The sequence below is a fragment of the Cryptomeria japonica genome, chromosome 6, assembly GCF_030272615.1.
Source record: "Cryptomeria japonica chromosome 6, Sugi_1.0, whole genome shotgun sequence".
NCBI lineage: Eukaryota > Viridiplantae > Streptophyta > Pinopsida > Cupressales > Cupressaceae > Cryptomeria > Cryptomeria japonica.
Genome location: NC_081410.1, coordinates 436,320,622 through 436,337,669, shown reverse-complemented (window position 1 = coordinate 436,337,669; position 17,048 = coordinate 436,320,622). Strand labels below are relative to the sequence as shown.

General features: G+C 36.2%; 2 pseudogenes; both read right to left on the bottom strand.

The window, feature by feature from the left end:
• Window positions 1-207: 207 nt before the first annotated feature.
• On the bottom strand, window positions 208-1,635 carry LOC131037579 (ribulose bisphosphate carboxylase large chain-like; annotated as a pseudogene).
• An 830-nt stretch (window positions 1,636-2,465) lies between these two features.
• On the bottom strand, window positions 2,466-3,928 carry LOC131037555 (ATP synthase subunit beta, chloroplastic-like; annotated as a pseudogene).
• Between the last annotated feature and the right edge of the window lie 13,120 nt (window positions 3,929-17,048).

Below are 17,048 nucleotides of genomic sequence, written 5' to 3'. Positions count from 1 at the left end.
CTTGCTCCTTGGGCCTGGATCTAGTGATCCACTGACCCCATCAAATAATCTAGAAAATATATTTCTATGTTAGTAGGTAAGAGGTCAATTTCTTTCCTGTAGCTGAATTATCTATTCCCATCCATTCGGTATTCGGCTCAATCTTAAAAGAAAAGATTGGGCTAAGTTCGATTTGATTAAGGGACCAAATAGATGAGAGTCACTCGATTACAAGCGATCAATCATATCAAATTCAAATTTGATTTCTTTCCATACTTCACAAGCAATAGCTAGTTCAGGGCTCCATTTAGTAGCTTCGTGGATCACTTCATTACCTTCACACGCAAGATTACGTCCTTCATTACAAGCTTGTACACAAGCTTCTAAAGCAACCCTATTAGCCACTGCACCAGGTGCATTTCCCCAAGGGTGCCCCAAAGTCCCTCCACCAAACTGTAATATAGAATCATCCCTAAAGATCTCGGTTAGAGCAGGCATATGCCAAATGTGAATACCTCCTGAAGCTACAGGCAGAACACCTGACATAGAGACCCAATCTTGAGTGAAATAAATACCACGACTTCGGTCTTTTTCAATAAAATCATCACGCAATAGATCAACAAAACCCAAAGTCACTTATCGTTCTCCTTCAAATTTACCTACTACAGTACTAGAGTGAATATGATCTCCACCAGACATACATAGTGCTTTAGCCAGTACACGGAAGTGCATACCATGATTTCTTTGTCTGTCAATAACTGTATGCATTGCGCGGTGAATGTGAAGAAGTAGGCTGTTATCTTGACAATAATGAGCCAACGAAGTATTTTCTGTAAAACCTCTAGTCAGATAGTCATGCATGACTATAGGAACTCCCAATTCTATGGCGAATACTTCTCTTTTCATCATTTCTTCACATGTACTTGTAGTAGCATTCAAGTAATGTCCCTTAATCTCACCCGTCTCAGCCTGAGCTTTATAAATTGCTTTTGCACAAAAGAAGAAACAATCTCTCTAGCGCATAAATGGTTGGGAATTCACGTTTTCATCATCCTTGGTAAAATCAAGTCCACCACGGAGACATTCATAAACCGCTCTACCATAATTCTTGACAGATAGACCCAATTTTGGTTTTATAGTACATCCCAACAAATGATGACCATATTTGTTTAATTTATCTCTTTCTACTTGAATGCCATGTGGTGGGCCTTGGAAAGTTTTTGAATAAGTAGGAGGAATTCGTAAATCTTCCAGACGTAGAGCCCATAAGGCTTTGAATCCAAATACATTACCTACAATAGAAGTGAATAGGTTAGTAACAAAACCTTCTTCAAAAAGATGTAAAGGGTAAGCTACATAGGAAATAAATTGACTTTCCTCTCCAGGAATGGGTTTAATATCATAGCATCGCCCCTTGTAATGATAAAGACTGGTAAGTCCATCGGTCCAAACAGTCATCCACATACCAGTGGAAGATTCGGCAGCTACTGTTGCTCCCGCTTCTTCGGGGGGTACTCTAGGTTGAGGAGTGACCTAGAATGCTGCTAAGATATGAGTATCTTTGGTCTGATATTCCAGAGTATAATAAGTTAATCTATAATCTTTAATACCAGCTTTGAATCTGACACTTGCTTTAGTCTCTATTTTTGGTGACATAAATAAGTCCCTCCCTATGATTTATTGGTTAATAACTCTTACAAGAACGAGGTCTACTCGACCTGGGTGTTGAACATAAAGAATCACTTTGGTAATACAAAATACTCATTTTGTAGCCTTTATTGTCAAAAAGGCTTTTCTTTGAAGTGATATTGTATCATGTTATGTATGTATGACGCAACCCAATTTCTTATTCTGATTGACTTGAGGACCTTTCCGTAATTCTAATTTTATATAGGAAAAAAAAATATAGATTTTTTTTCATTTTAGGCGAAAAAGAAAATCAGAAAAAAATTGCAATAACAGACCACATGGGCATAGGTGGAAATGTGCCTAGTTATTGGCTGAGGCAAGTTGAAGACTTCTTTATGATCGTTATCCATTTACATCCAATTTCATAGATTAATATCTCTTTATCTCAACAAAAGAGCATCAACAAGCTCTAGTCGTGTTTTAGCTCTTTTGAGAGCCACATCAGCCTTGATTGCTTGTCTCTTGCCTTCAGCTCACGTACGATAAGCTTTAACTAGTCTAAAACTTTCCCAATCCTCTTGAAGATCAATATCAATACCTCTTTCTGCATTATTTACCAATAATGTGATTTCATTATTGTCTATCATGGCAAAAACACCCATCAAAGCCATAGTGGACCACTGAGCATTGAGTCGTATCTTCATGACTCCTATATCCAAAGTTGTTACATTTGTAGTATTGTTGGGTAATACACCCATTTGACCATAATTAGTAGTTAGTATTATTTCTTGAACTTCTAAATCCCAAACAACTCGATTGGGAGTGACTACATGAAGGTTTAGGTTCATTTTGTTTCTTTAAATTTCTTTTAAGTTCATAGCCTTTGCAGTAGCTTCATCAATGTTACCCACCAAATAAAAAGACTGTTCATGTAGAACATCTAATTCTCCAAAAAGGATCATTCAAAAACCTCTAATTGTCTCTATTACATTAACATATTTACTAGGGGAACCAGTGAATACCTCTGCTACAAAAAAGGGTTGTGACAAAAACCGTTCAATTTTTCTTGCTCTTGCCACAATTAAATGATCGTCTTCTGATAATTCATCTAATCCAAGAATAGCTATAATTATAACATTGCAAAGTTTGTTTAACTCCTTGCGTAGTTTCATAATGTTCTTCACCTATGATCGAAGGTTGGAGCATAGTTGACGTGGAATCTAACGGATCTACTACCGGATAGATCCCCTTGGTAGCTAATCCTCTTGATAGTACAGTAGTATCATCTAAATGTGCAAATGTTGTAGCAGGAGTGGGACCAGTCAAGTCATTTGTAGGTACATAAACTACTTGAATGGAGGTTATAGATCCCTCTTTGGTAGAAGTTATTCTCTCTTGTAAAGAACCCATTTCCGTGCTAAGAGTTGGTTGATAACCCACTGCGGAAGGCATTCTCCCTAATAAATGCGGATACCTCTGATCCTGCTTGGACAAAGTGGAATATATTGTCAATAAATAGGAGTACATCTTGTTTATTTACATCTTGGAAATATTCAGCCATAGTTAAAGCAGTTAAACCTACTCTCATACGAGCTCCTGGTGGTTCTTTCATCTAACCATAGACCAAAGCTACTTTTGATTCTGATATATTTTGTTCATTAATAACTCCCGATTCTTTCATTTCCATATAAAGATCATTCCCTTCATAGGTACGTTCTCCTACTCTGCCAAATACCGAAACACCTCCATGAGCCTTAGCAGTGTTGTTGATTAATTCTATAATTAACACTATTTTACCCACTCCAGCGCCCCTGAATAATCCAATTTTTCCCCCATGGCAGTAAGGAGCTAAAAGATCCACTACTTTAATGCCTGTTTCAAAGATTGATAATCTGCTATCCAATTGTGTAAAGGTGGGAGTAGACATATGAATAGGATATCTTGTGAGAGCATCTACAAGACCTAAGTCATCAACAGGTTCCCCAAGAATATTAAAAATTCTTCCAAGAGTAGTTTCACCAACTGGAACACTAAGTGGACCTCCTATATCAATTACTTTCATTCCTCTCATCAAACCGCCTGTAGAACTCATAGCTACAGCTCTAACCTTATTATTTCCTAATAATTTTGGTACCTCACAAGTCACACTTATTGGCTAACCAGTTGTATCACTATCCTTAACTATCAAGGAATTGTAAATTCTAGGTATATGACCTGGAGGGAAAGATACATCGAGTAATGGGCCGATTATCTAATCAATACGTCTTGCCTTCTTTTCTACAAGTGTAGAAACCCCAAGAATAAAAGGATTGGTTCTCATAAAAAATAAAAAATAAAAAGGATATTGATTCCAATTGCTAATACTAGCAAAAAACCTAAAAAGGCATAAATGCTCTGTAATGACTTGATCAATCAATAATCATTTAGAGTTATAACTTACATTTACTTAGTAATCTCTTTCTTTGTAAAGTTCAACTTCGATAATGATCTAAAAGTTGATTCATTATTTAAATGAATTGAAATAATTGATATTATTAAAATAGAGTAAAACTTATTTGATGCAATTTATTACTCAATCACATCAAATAAGTTTCACCTACTATTGGATTTAAACCAATGACTCTCGCCATATGAAAGAGATACTCTAACCACTGAGTTAACTGGGTTATTTATTATCATAGATAGAGTTGTACCTAGAAACAATTATAGGTATAATTAGACATATAAACAATATGCCCTTAACTAGGATTCGAATGATTCAATCAAATATCATCCATCTTGATAGAAAGTGATCTATTTTATTAGTATATCTTCAAGACTAAACTGTGAAGGGCTATAGCTCAGCTGAGTAGAGCACCTCATTTACATGTGCACCAATGGTTTTTAGAAGAGTTTATTGTTTCATTTAGTCCATAAAATAGATTTGAGTCTTACTCTATGAATTGGGAGAATAATAGCATGACAAAGATGAAGTTTGATCTGATTCAAACTATAGATCTAGTTGATATGGTCAATCTCATGGAGATTCAATGTTAGACATAATGAGTACAATACAAGGATGTCAAAAAATAATTCTTTTCACTCTATGAACTTGGGGTGTATGAAGTCTCATATTATTCTATTTTTAGGGTGAGAGAGACTCCATTTGGAGAATCTATTTCTAAGCATGACAGACCTATGTCAAGGAAACCTTTTGAAGAACTTTGGGATTGCTTCTGAAAAAATTTTGTTTGAAGCAGATGGAGCCATCTTATTATCTTTCTCGAAAGAAGAGAATGGTAGACCTGTTGGCAATTTAGCATTATAACAGACAATGAAGGATTGTTGACATTTCAATAAAGGATATTGAGAAGGTTGTTGATGATTATGGATACAACTGATTAATGATGTCTACTATCTTAATATTATTATTTTGTCATTGATGTCAAGAAATTGATTTTCTAATTCAGTATGATGTTACCATATCTTGAGAAATATGATTTGAAGAGTATAAAGGTGTTGGTAAAAGACACCGAAAGTTTATGATGGATAAAGGGATGAATAAGGTATTCAATGGGCAACTATTACCAAGTCAGAAAATGATGAGATCATGATGTTTAGATTGTTTTGACATCATACATATGTTATAAATTATAAGGTTAATACTATACTATGTTACCAAGCAAACAACCTAGTCGGTAAACCCTAAGGTTATCGCTATCGGTTAATGAAGGCGGAATGTCTACCGAGTGAAGTTTAGTATTTATCGAGTTATAACTGAGTTGTAACCGAGCTATAATAGAATGCATTAAATATTTACATGTGTTATTTAATAAAGGAAGCTGATGAGCTAGAGTTGCTTAAATGATTGGTATGTCGTAAATAAAGTTTGTTAAGAATCTGTGGCAATGGAAGATCGGCAGGAAGATCTATAGTTCAGATTGAACCGCAATACCCTAGCACAAGTTCCAAGAAATGTATGCAAGTTCCAAGGTAGTGTAAAAAAATTTCAGACTGGAAGATGCATTGAACCTAGTCAAGTTTGAAGATCTAATGGCTATGATTGATCATGGGAAATGTGATCAAGGAGATTAAGTGGTTAGCTAATTGTTTATAAATAGGGAACTATTGATAAACAATATATGCGGGAAAGTGTATGCACAGGGATGCTACATAGTGATTACCAAGCACAGAAGCTTGAAGACCTGTTTTGAATAACAGAGTATAGAGCCTAGCAGAGGGACAAGATAAGTCCTATGACTATATTGTATAGAGCAAATAAGAATCTGCTTTAGTATTTTAGATGTGAAGTTGCAGATAGATTTTTATTACTGTTATTTTGTGAAGTAACAAAAAATCTCTTAACCGAGTGGACTTAACAGTCTTCTTTGTAAAACCCTCTAACAAGGTGACATTATGATTGAGTGTTTTAAATCCTTTAAGAAGGTCACTTATAACAAGGTGAAGATCCTAACAGATCTAAGGGAAATCCCTTAACCAAGTCACATCTAGAAATGTGTTTGTAATCTTTAACAGGATTTACTTTTAACCAAGCATACTCTAGAAGAGTATATATCTTAGTGGGTCTGAAATCCCACAGTGGTTTTTCCCTATTTGGGTTTCCACATTAAATTTGGTGTTATGAGGTTTATGATGTTTATATGCTTTTGAGTTTGCATGATTAACAATTTTGGTTATATTACTAAAGTATATGTTACCGAGGTTGAATCTGAGGTTTTTTTATGGAAGATTAAGTTTGTATGATTCACTCCCCCCCTCTCATCTTGTTGGCTATTGGATCTGTACTTATATTAAGTATCAGAACTATCAATTGGTATTAGAGCCTTGGAATCCAGAAGAAAAGTTTAAAGGCACTTGAGTTAAAGATCCAAAGATGTATAAGAGGGATGCATCGAAGCTGAACAAGTCAAGTTTCTCTACATGGCAGAAAAGAATGAAGCTGCATCTATCAGGAGTTGGAGAATATGCTATATACTATTTGGAAAATGATTTTGTTACACCAAGAACCTATCCACTGACAATGGAAGAGATAAAGGCAAAGCAAGAACATATCCAAGCAATGATTGAAATAACATCTGCATTCAGTGACTCAAAGTTTAATGACCTAAAAGGCTGCAATGATGCAAAGGCAATGTGGGATAAGCTCATTTCTTTGTATGGAGGAGATGAACATGTTCAAAGAGAAAAAGTAGATAGTCTAAGAGGACAACTTGAATCCATGAGGATGAATGAAGGTGAAAACATAACTCAGTACTGTAAAGCAGAAAAATCGAACCCTAGGTGTTCCCCCTACTCCACTCCAAGGAGAGAGAAAAGAGGGTCACTAGGGTTGACGGTTTTCACTTAGGAGAGAATTTACATTCAAAAGAGGGGCTGAAACCCACAAGATCCAATCCCACACAATGCAAGACTGGATTCTAAATGAGTTTCAAGGGTTAAGACATCAAGGATACCCTCTTTTGTAAAGAATGTAGATAGAATGATTGAACTAGGAATGCATATAAAGTAAGAAAGATTCGCTTATAGATTGAGATAGGGACATAGGATGAAGCTACGGACCTGAAATTAGCAGTAAACTGTCGAGATGGTGTTGTTCTGCAAATTTGAGTGAAAGTTGTCAGGACGATGGCGCCCAGAGTGCACACGGTCCTCCGAAAAATCCGCGAAATGAAGGGGGATCTGTTCGTCTTTGCACAAGGATTCTAGATCTTCAATTACAGCCGCGTACCTACAACCTACACACAGAAAAGAGAGGATGATTGGGGGGTTAGGGATTAGGGGTTTGCCTTTAGGTCAAACCCCAGTTTTGGAATTAACCAAGAAATGAGAATGCTGTAAATGTAAATGTTTGTAATGTAAACAAGTACTGATACCTTGTTGTAAGAATGTTTGTATTCTTACATGCAAAGGTGTAATGATGTTGTATGTTGTATGTTGTAAGTGATCTCCTCTTCAATGGTTGAATCCTTGTCTTGAATGCAACACCTAGCCTTGAATGGAGACTTAGAATGCTCAATTGCTTGAATGCTTGAATGTTTGAATGTTTGAATGTTGCTTCCGCGTCTTGCTCTTGCTTATTTCCTTCCTTCTTCTAGGAGAGGAAAAGTAGTTTATATACTTGTCAATTAGGGTTGAGAGACTGATTTTTCCAACCTTAGGCCGACCTAGGAACATCATTTTCTGAATTGCAAACTTAAAGACCCAATGCCCAACAAGAGACCGGGCCCAAAATAGGGCCAGGGACCAGGGACCAGGGCGCTGGGCGCCATGGTCCCACCTCCCGGGATAGTAGGGTGCAAGGAAGGATCATGCCAAGGTGCAAAAATATGCAGTTTTTGATGTCACAAGTAGGTTTCGGGGTCTCCATTTAGGTTCAAAGTTGTACTGCCATCGTGAAGACCCAAATGCAGTCGAAATTGCAAGTGTCGTAATTTTAGGATGCTACATTCAGCCCCCACTTTAGTGGGAGTATAAGCGTACGCCCATACTTCTGGTAAAGTACAAGGAAACAACATTGAAAAACTTTCACCATGTTAAGGAGGCAAGATACACCAAGCCCCCAGTGGACTAAGGATCTTACGACTTCGATTGACAAAGTAAAAGGGAAGATCACGAGGGAGAACCATGACTATTAGTAGTAAGGTTCCCTCACTATGAGTCATGCAAGAAAAATACCAAAAATTTTCAAGGCAAAGCTAAGTTCACCAAGAAATTTTCAAGTATCTTGAAGAGATATGAACGGGGTGTATGCCCCCCTACGTTAAAGCGATCGCATACACCTCATCGGGGGTGATTGCTTTAAGGTAGTGATACATATAAGAAATGAGAAGGGAACAGAGCACGCTATCACAAGGATTTAGCCCCCAAGTGTGAGATAAACCCAAGGATAATAGACACAAAACACAAAGCACGAGGTGACTTTGCTTTCCTCGGGGTCAGTATGTTGTATGATAATTCATGTATATCATATGTATGTATGCATAATTGTTCTTCATTCCCCAATCAAGGAAGGTCACCTAAAAGAAGGGAACACATGTGTCTTTTGAGTCAACATGAGAGAGACCAAAAGAGATCTCAATGCTTTGCATCGTCCTCAAGTAAACAACAATAAGGACAACAAATAGAAGAATGATACTAACACATAGAAGAGGTAACAAAAGAGATCAAGAGAGGAGGAGAGAGTCTGCTATGCTAATGAAACTAGTCTAGCACATCATCTACCCCCCGATCTTGCTGATCAATATTTTGGGAAGGCAAGAAATACGCTAGAGGAGGAACATCCAACACAGTAGATGGAGCTATCACAAGATCCAAACAAGGGCTATGTTCATGTTCCGAGCCACGTTGTTCTTGTCTAGGAGCTAGGATAAGTGCTTTAGAAAATTTGTTAGATAAATGGTTATCAACATCAACATATTCATATTTACTATCAAAAGAAAGAGGACTAACATTTTCATCATGAAAAACATTTTCATCTATATCATCATCACTAACTCGCACAGGATCAAGACCATCATGCATCTTAAGTTTAGGAGATTTTGGCTCAATTTTCGGTTGAGGAGAAAATGGAATAATACTAGCTAAAGGTGTTTTTGGGGATTGCAAAGTTTGAGAAGCAGCTGCCTGAGCTCTAAGACGATGCTTTCATCAGTGTTCACGTGCAGAACGATTTCGTCTAGTCTTAATAGGAAGTTGAGAAGAGTGAGGAGGAGGGATGTTCTCATCCTTATCACTCAGGTGTTTAGGTTGTGGTCTCTTAGGTTGAATAATAGGAGAAGAGGAAGGTCTCTTCTCTCCATAAGAGGAAGGAGGAGGAACTGCTCCATATAAAGGAGGAATATTTGGTTTAGGAAGGAGACCAAGTCCATCATGACGAGGAGGTATAGGTCTACTTTTAGGAAGTTTACTAGATATAGGCATAGTCACATTCATAGGGATGGGTTGGGAATCTTCTTGAGGAAAGACATTAGTTTTATCTTTCAAAGGAAGAACTTCCTTCTCAAGAATGATAGGAATATCAAGTTTGGGTGTTCTAGGTTCACTTAGAGATAGGATCATATCTTTTTTCCACTTTTGATAAGATTTGAAAAGATGATCACTCCGCGGTGGAAGAGATTGGAATTGTTTAGGCCAAAAATAATCAATGGGAACACTAGAAGTTATTTTAGCTAGTTTAAAGAGACTATGATTGATAGTAACAACTTCACCATTATGGGGAAATTTCAAACACTTGTGAATAGGAGAAGCAATAGCTTTCATGGAAGATAGCCAAGGATAGCCTAGCTTCACATGAAATTGTTCGGATGATGGAATAATAGTAAAGTCTACATCAAGGGGTTTGCTATGGACCTCAATAGGTAATGTAATAGAAGCAATTGAAGGAGAAGAAAATGCATCAAATAATTTCACAACCACATTTGTTTTGTCATAGATCACTTGATTCAATTGCAAAGTAAAAACAAATTCTTCAGTAATGATATTAATCATACAAGAAGGATCAATAAGCACTCCACGACAAGGTGTATTCTTGACTTTTGAAACTATATATAAAGGACCATCAGGTGTCCTGATAGTTTCACTAGAATCAAATGTGATAGAAGGTTCTTTAGGAATTTTCTGTTGTTCCACAAAGTTAATCACATTCGGAGTCATAGACACAAGACTATCAGGTGAGAAAGAGGAATCATTAGTCTCAATCACATTAGAGGTATGAGAAGGTAATGGATAAGTAAAAATCTTAAGATTTTGGTTAGGAGGGGCTACAGATGTGTTGCCTTTATCATTCACACCAAAAACAGAGATAGTATTATTATCAATCAAATCCTAAATTTTACCCTTTAAAGCAAAACATTTTTCGGTATCATGCCTAGGTTGACGATGAAATTGACAAAAAGATTTGTTATCAAAATAGGGCGAATTAATCTTTGTAGGATCTATTTGCCTTATAGGAGGAAGAGTAAGAACATTTTGTTCCAATAACTTATTCATAATACTATGAAATGATTCATTCAAAGGAGTAAACTTTCTTTCTTTCTTGAAAAACTTAGAAATAGGAGGCACACCTGATGCTGCATTCACATTGTTGTTGATGATGTTTTCATTGAATTTAATAGACTCTCTGTTCGGTTTAAACTTCCCAAATGGTTGTTGACTACTATCACCCTTATCACTCGGAGCCATAGGATTTTCTTGTTCCATTTGACTCACAGTCAATTGATAATTGTGAAGAGTTGCGCACAACTGTTGGAAAGAAGTAAACTCAGAAAATAGAAGTTTTTCTCTAATATCTTTTTGTAAATTAGAAATAAAGATTCTTTGAATATCATTGTCAGGTACTGGAAAATAAATCTGAGCATACAAATGCTTATATCTACCAATGAAATCAGTCACTTTTTCTTTAACACCTTGTTTACAATGCATTAAATCAATCAAAGTAACTTTAGGACTTATATTGTTTTGAAATTGTTGAATAAAAGCATTTGCAAGTTGTTCGAAAGAAGTAATAGAATAAGAAGGCAACGAGCAATACCATTGTAGGGCTTTATCTCTTAATGTTCTAGTAAATAGTTTTGCAAGCAACCTTTGGTCATAAGTAAAATCGGTACATATTGTTTGAAAGGTCTTAACATGTGTTAGAGGATCACCTTTACCATTATAAAGCTCCAACTGTGGGATTTCAACATGTTTAGGGGGAATAGCTCAAACAATGTCAAGAGAAAGTGGGCTCGCAACATCAAATGTGGGCACACTAGACTTAGATTGATTCATAGAGGCAATTTGTTGCTGTAAAGAAGAGATAGTTTGTGCAAGATTGTTAATGGTCGCTTTAGTCGAAGAGTTCATATTAGACGTGTTAGATTGTGATGAAGGTATTATGTTATTGAAAGAAGGTATTGATTGAGAGTAAGGTTGTGGGACACTATGATAGTTAATCATAGGAGATTATTGGAAAGGAGGAACACTACAAGGAGGAATGGAAGGGTTGAATGAATTGCCCCCTTGCGTCATGTTTATTTGTGGAGATGTAATAGGAACACTCATTGAAGGATTGATTGAAGAAGTTGGATTGAATGAAGGAAGAGGGTTGATTGAAGAAGAAGGATTTCCCCCATGACTAGTGATCATAGGTGGAATGTCTTGTATTGAAGTAGTCATTATGTTGATGTAAAAGTAGGTATACTAGCAATAGGAGTTGTCAAAGGAATAGAATGATTAACTTGAGTAGGAGGTTGTGTATAACCTAAAGTTTCAGTACAACTTTTCATAGGCATCACATTTGAATCCACAATGTGTGCAATACTATGCAAAATATCAATTCCATTCTTATCACTTTGAACCATACGTTTTAGACCCTCAATTAATGAAAGAGCTTGACTATCGGGGTTTTCTTGAGACATCCATTGTCGAAAATCATCAAATTGGTTATCCAATTTTGAGAGTTGTTCTATAGAAACCTCATAGAGAGATTATTCATCATTAAGAGGATTAGAGGAATTACCCATGTCCTCATTAAAAAGGCCATTCAAATTAGGATCCATCTCCTTGGTAATTACACCTTGGAAAGACTTAATTCTAAGGCTTCGTCTAACGGGAATAGTGTAAGTAGGGCTTATTGTTGTAAAACTCATGCACTAAAGAGAGAGAGAAGATTTTGAATTTTAGAGGTAGAAAATTTCAATAAAATCAACCAATCTCCTAAATTTAAGCTGTTAAATACAATCAGGACAATCTCCCAAAATTTCGGAAAAAATGTCGGGGACCGTGGCGAACGGAGTGCACATGGTCCTTGCAACTTTTTTCAAAATTTTCAGGGGTGAAAGTTATGAATATTTTAAAGCTAATCTGAAAAAATTGAGTGATTTTATGATCTGTAGGTAGGCCAAATTAAAGTTGCAATCTCAAAATTGAACCCTACCAAGATTGTTGAAAAATGCAAAATTTGAATTTTGAAAAAGAGAGGGAAACTGAAATTTTGAATTTTATGATTTTAGAGGGAATACTGAAAGCAATGCAAGATTTGAAATTTAAAAGTTGACTTGATTTCATGCAAAATTCAATTTTGAAAGTGGAAATCAAGGTTGCTACAATTAAACACTTAATTTCAAAAGTCACAAACTACAAAAATTTGAATAAAGCACTGAAATTTCGAATGAATGCTAACACACTTTCCAGATTTAGGACAGTAAGAAACACAATTTTGACACAAATTTCAATTTCAACAATTTTTTGAATGATTATAAGCCTTAATCCCAGCAATCACTAGACCAACTTTGACTTTAATTTTGAAAGTGTTAGAATTGATAAAATCAGCCAAAATTCTAGATTTTAGTAGAAAAATACAGTAAGATCTAGCTCCCAAAATTTCAGAAAAAATGTCGGGGACGATGGCGCTCGGGGTGCACATGGTCCTCGCAACTTTTTTTGAAATTTTCAGCGATGAAAGATATTGTGATTTTGTTGCGAAATCCAAAGTTACAACCGATTTGGAGGTGTTTTGATCAGTGAAATTGTCAGTCAAAGGTTCAATCAAGAGGGCTTTAAAAATTAGGGTTTTGACACTTAACCACTTAATTTTCAGAATTAAAGCACAAATATGAATTGACAATTTGCAATAGAAGGGTAGATCTGAAACAAGCATTAAACATTTCACAAGCTCAATTACTAAAAAGAAAATTTAGGGTTTTTATGCAATTAACCTCTAAAATTTGCAAAAGATCAAACATGGAAATGTAATTAAGGAAGCAAAATTTTTAGATCTAACCATGAATAATCAGATTTAGGATGTTCACGTCGGGTTCACCAAAATGTAAAGTGGAAAAATCGAACCCTAGGTGTTCCCCCCACTCCACTCCAAGGAGAGAGAAAAGAGGGTCACTAGGGTTGATGGTTTTCACTTAGGAGAGACTTTACATTCAAAAGAGGGGCTGAAACCCACAAGATCCAATCCCACACAATGCAAGACTAGATTCTAAATGAGTTTCAAGGGTTAAGACATCAAGGATACCCACTTTTGTAAAGAATGTAGATAGAATGATTGAACTAGGAATGCATGTAAAGTAAGAAAGATTCGCTTATAGACGGAGATAGGGACACAGGATGAAGCTACGGACCTGAAATTAGTAGTAAAATGTCGAGACGGTGCTGTTCTACAAATTTGAGTGAAAGTTGTCAGGATGATGGCGCCCAGAGTGCACACGGTCCTCCGAAAAATCCACGAAATGAAGGGGGATTTGTTCGTCTCTGCACAAGGATTCCAGATCTTCAATTACAACCGTGTACCTACAACCTACACATAGAAAAGAGAGGACGATTGGGGGGTTAGGGATTAGGGGTTTGCCTTTAGGTCAAACCCCAGTTTTGGAATTAACCAAGAAATGAGAATGATGTAAATGTAAATGTTTGTAATGTAAACAAGTACTGATACCTTGTTGTAAGAATGTTTGTATTCTTACATGCGAAGGTGTAATGATGTTGTATTTTGTATGTTGTAAGTGATCTCCTCTTCAATGGTTGAATCCTTGTCTTGAATGCAACACCTAGTCTTGAATGGAGAATTAGAATGCTCAATTGCTTGAATGCTTGAATGTTTGAATGTTTGAATGTTGCCTCCGCGTCTTTCTCTTGCTTATTTCCTTCCTCCTTCTTCTAGGAGAGGAAAAGTAGTTTATATACTTGTCAATTAGGGTTGAGAGACTGATTTTTCCAACCTTAGGCCAACCTAGGAACATCATTTTCTGAATCGCAAACTTAAAGACCCGATGCCCAACAAGAGACCAGGCCCAAAATAGGGCCAAGGACCAGGGCGCTAGGCGCCATGGTCCTGGGGGACCAGGGTGCTAGGCACCATGGTCCAGAAGGACCAGGGCGTTGGGGGCCATGGTCCCACCTCCCGGGATAGTAGGGTGCAAGGAAGGATCATGCCAAGGTGCAGAAATATGCAGTTTTTGATGTCACAAGCAGGTTTCGGGGTCTCCATTTAGGTTCAATGTTGCGTCGCCATCATGAAGACCCAAATGCAGTTGAAATTACAAGTGTCGCAATTTTAGGATGCTACAAGTATAGTACAAGACTAAAAGAGATTGTCAATCAAATCAAAGGAGCAGGTGGGACTATTGAAGAAAAGGATATAACAAGTAAGTTGTTAAGAACCTTTCTACCAGCTTATGCAATCCATGAGTTAAGGTCTATACCTAATATGCCAATTTCTTATGTGCTACCATTGGTAAGCTACATGCATTTGAGTTAATTAACTTTGATAACAATGGATCTTCGATAAATAAAGTTGAATCTGCATTTAGCTCTTTTCATCTTGATGAATCTAATGATTACAATGAAAGAAAGTACAAGTACTCTAAAGGAGATCATAGTGGAGAAAGTGAAATATTTCATAAGAACATGGAAGTACACAAACTGTATGAGGAAATCAGAAAGCAGGAAGAGTTTGAAGCACTATTAGCCAGAAGGTTACCGAGAGGCAAAGGTAAGTATAAAGGAAAACTACCTTTGAAATGTTTCAATTGTAATAAAATAGGACATATAGCTTCTAACTGTCCTGACAAAGATTTTACTGAAAAGAGAGATTGCTGAAATGACAGACAAAAAGGTAATCATTACAAAGGACACCAAGACTTCAGAAGAAGAGATAGAAAGACATGCTTAATAGCCGATGAGGAATCCAATGATGATAAATCAGATGACACTGATACAGAGGAAGTGGTTTATGTGGCTATCAAAGATGGATCAGATGAAGAAAAGTATGAACAAAAATCCCTAATATCTCACATAAACACTAATGATTCTTGGATCATAGATAGTGGATGCTCACATCATATGATAGGAGATAAACACAATTTTGTTATGTTAGAAGATTATGATGGAGGCTATGTTAGATTTGGTAATGATGCACCATGTCCGGTAAGAGGTAAAGGATCCATAACACTTCTTGACAATGCTAAATGTAATGATGTTTATTGGGTTGAAGGTTTGAAATACAATTTGTTGAGTGTAGCACAGCTAAACAATACAGGTTACCGAATAGAATTTCAGAAAGGAATTGTCAAAGTTCATGACAAGAATGGAAAGTTAGCTGCTACCGAGACATAAACAAAAGGTAATACATTTCATCTTGACTCAACTCAAAATAAATGTCTTTATGCAAAGATAGATGATACTTGGTTATGGCATTAAAAGGTTTTGTCATGTAAATTTTGATAATCTGATCAAAATAAGTAAGAGGCACTGAGTAAGAGGTCTACCAAGTCTTGAAAAACTTGAGAATGATATGTGTCGAGGATGCCAGATGGGTAAGATGACAAGATCAACCTTTACAAGTAGGTCTTACACTTCTAAGGAAAGTTTAGATCTTGTGCACACTGATCTTTGTGGTCCTATGAAAGTTCAAAGTTATTATGGTGATAAATATTTCATATTATTTGTGGATGACTATTCAAGATTGATGTCAATAATGATTTTAAAAGAAAAATCAAAAGCTTTTCAAATGTTTAAATGGTACAAGGCAAGAGTTGAAAATGAAACAAGAAGACAACTGAAATGTCTTAGATCAGATAGAGGAGGAGAGTTCACATCTGATGAATTCAACTTATTCTGCAATGATCATGGTATTAAAAGACAAGTCTTTGCACCAAGAACTCCACAATAGAATGGAATAGCTGAGAGAAGAAACAAATCTATTGTGGATTGTGAAAGAACACTAATGATTGAAAAGAAAGTGCCACAAACATTTTGGAGAGAAGCAATAAGCACAATAGTTTACACCCTAAACTGAGTACAATTGAAGAAAGGTACTTTGAAGACACCATATGAAATCTGGTATGATAAGAAACCCAATGTAAGTTATTTTAAAATCTTTGGAAGTAGATGCTATGTTCACAAAGATGATAGAAATGGCAAGTTTGATAAGAAAAGTGAAGAAGGAACATTTCTAGGTTATTCTTCTAGAAGCAAAGCATTTAAATGTCTAATCAAATCATCTAACAAAATAGTAGAAAGTGCAAATGTGAAAATTGATGAATTTGAAGAAAGAAATGATGAAGGAAATCCCAAGGAACCAAAAGACTATGATGAATTTGTCTATATTCAACCGACAAGTCTTACCGAGAAAATTGTTGAAGAAAATGAAGAGAATATCCAGTTACCGAGTGATGAAGAAGGTCATACAGAGCCTACCGAGCCTATATTAGCCAAGTATGTCAGAAGACATCATGCACCAAGTCAGATTATAGGAGATAAGGATGATCCAGTGATGACAAGGAACAAACTGAGACAGAACACATGTCTGATATCTGAATTTGAACCAAGAATAGTGAAAGAGGCATTTAATAGTGAAGATTGGATAAATGCTATGATAGAAGAGATTGATCAAATCAAGAAGAATGACACATGGACACTAATCCCTAGACTGAAGGACAAAAATGTAATCG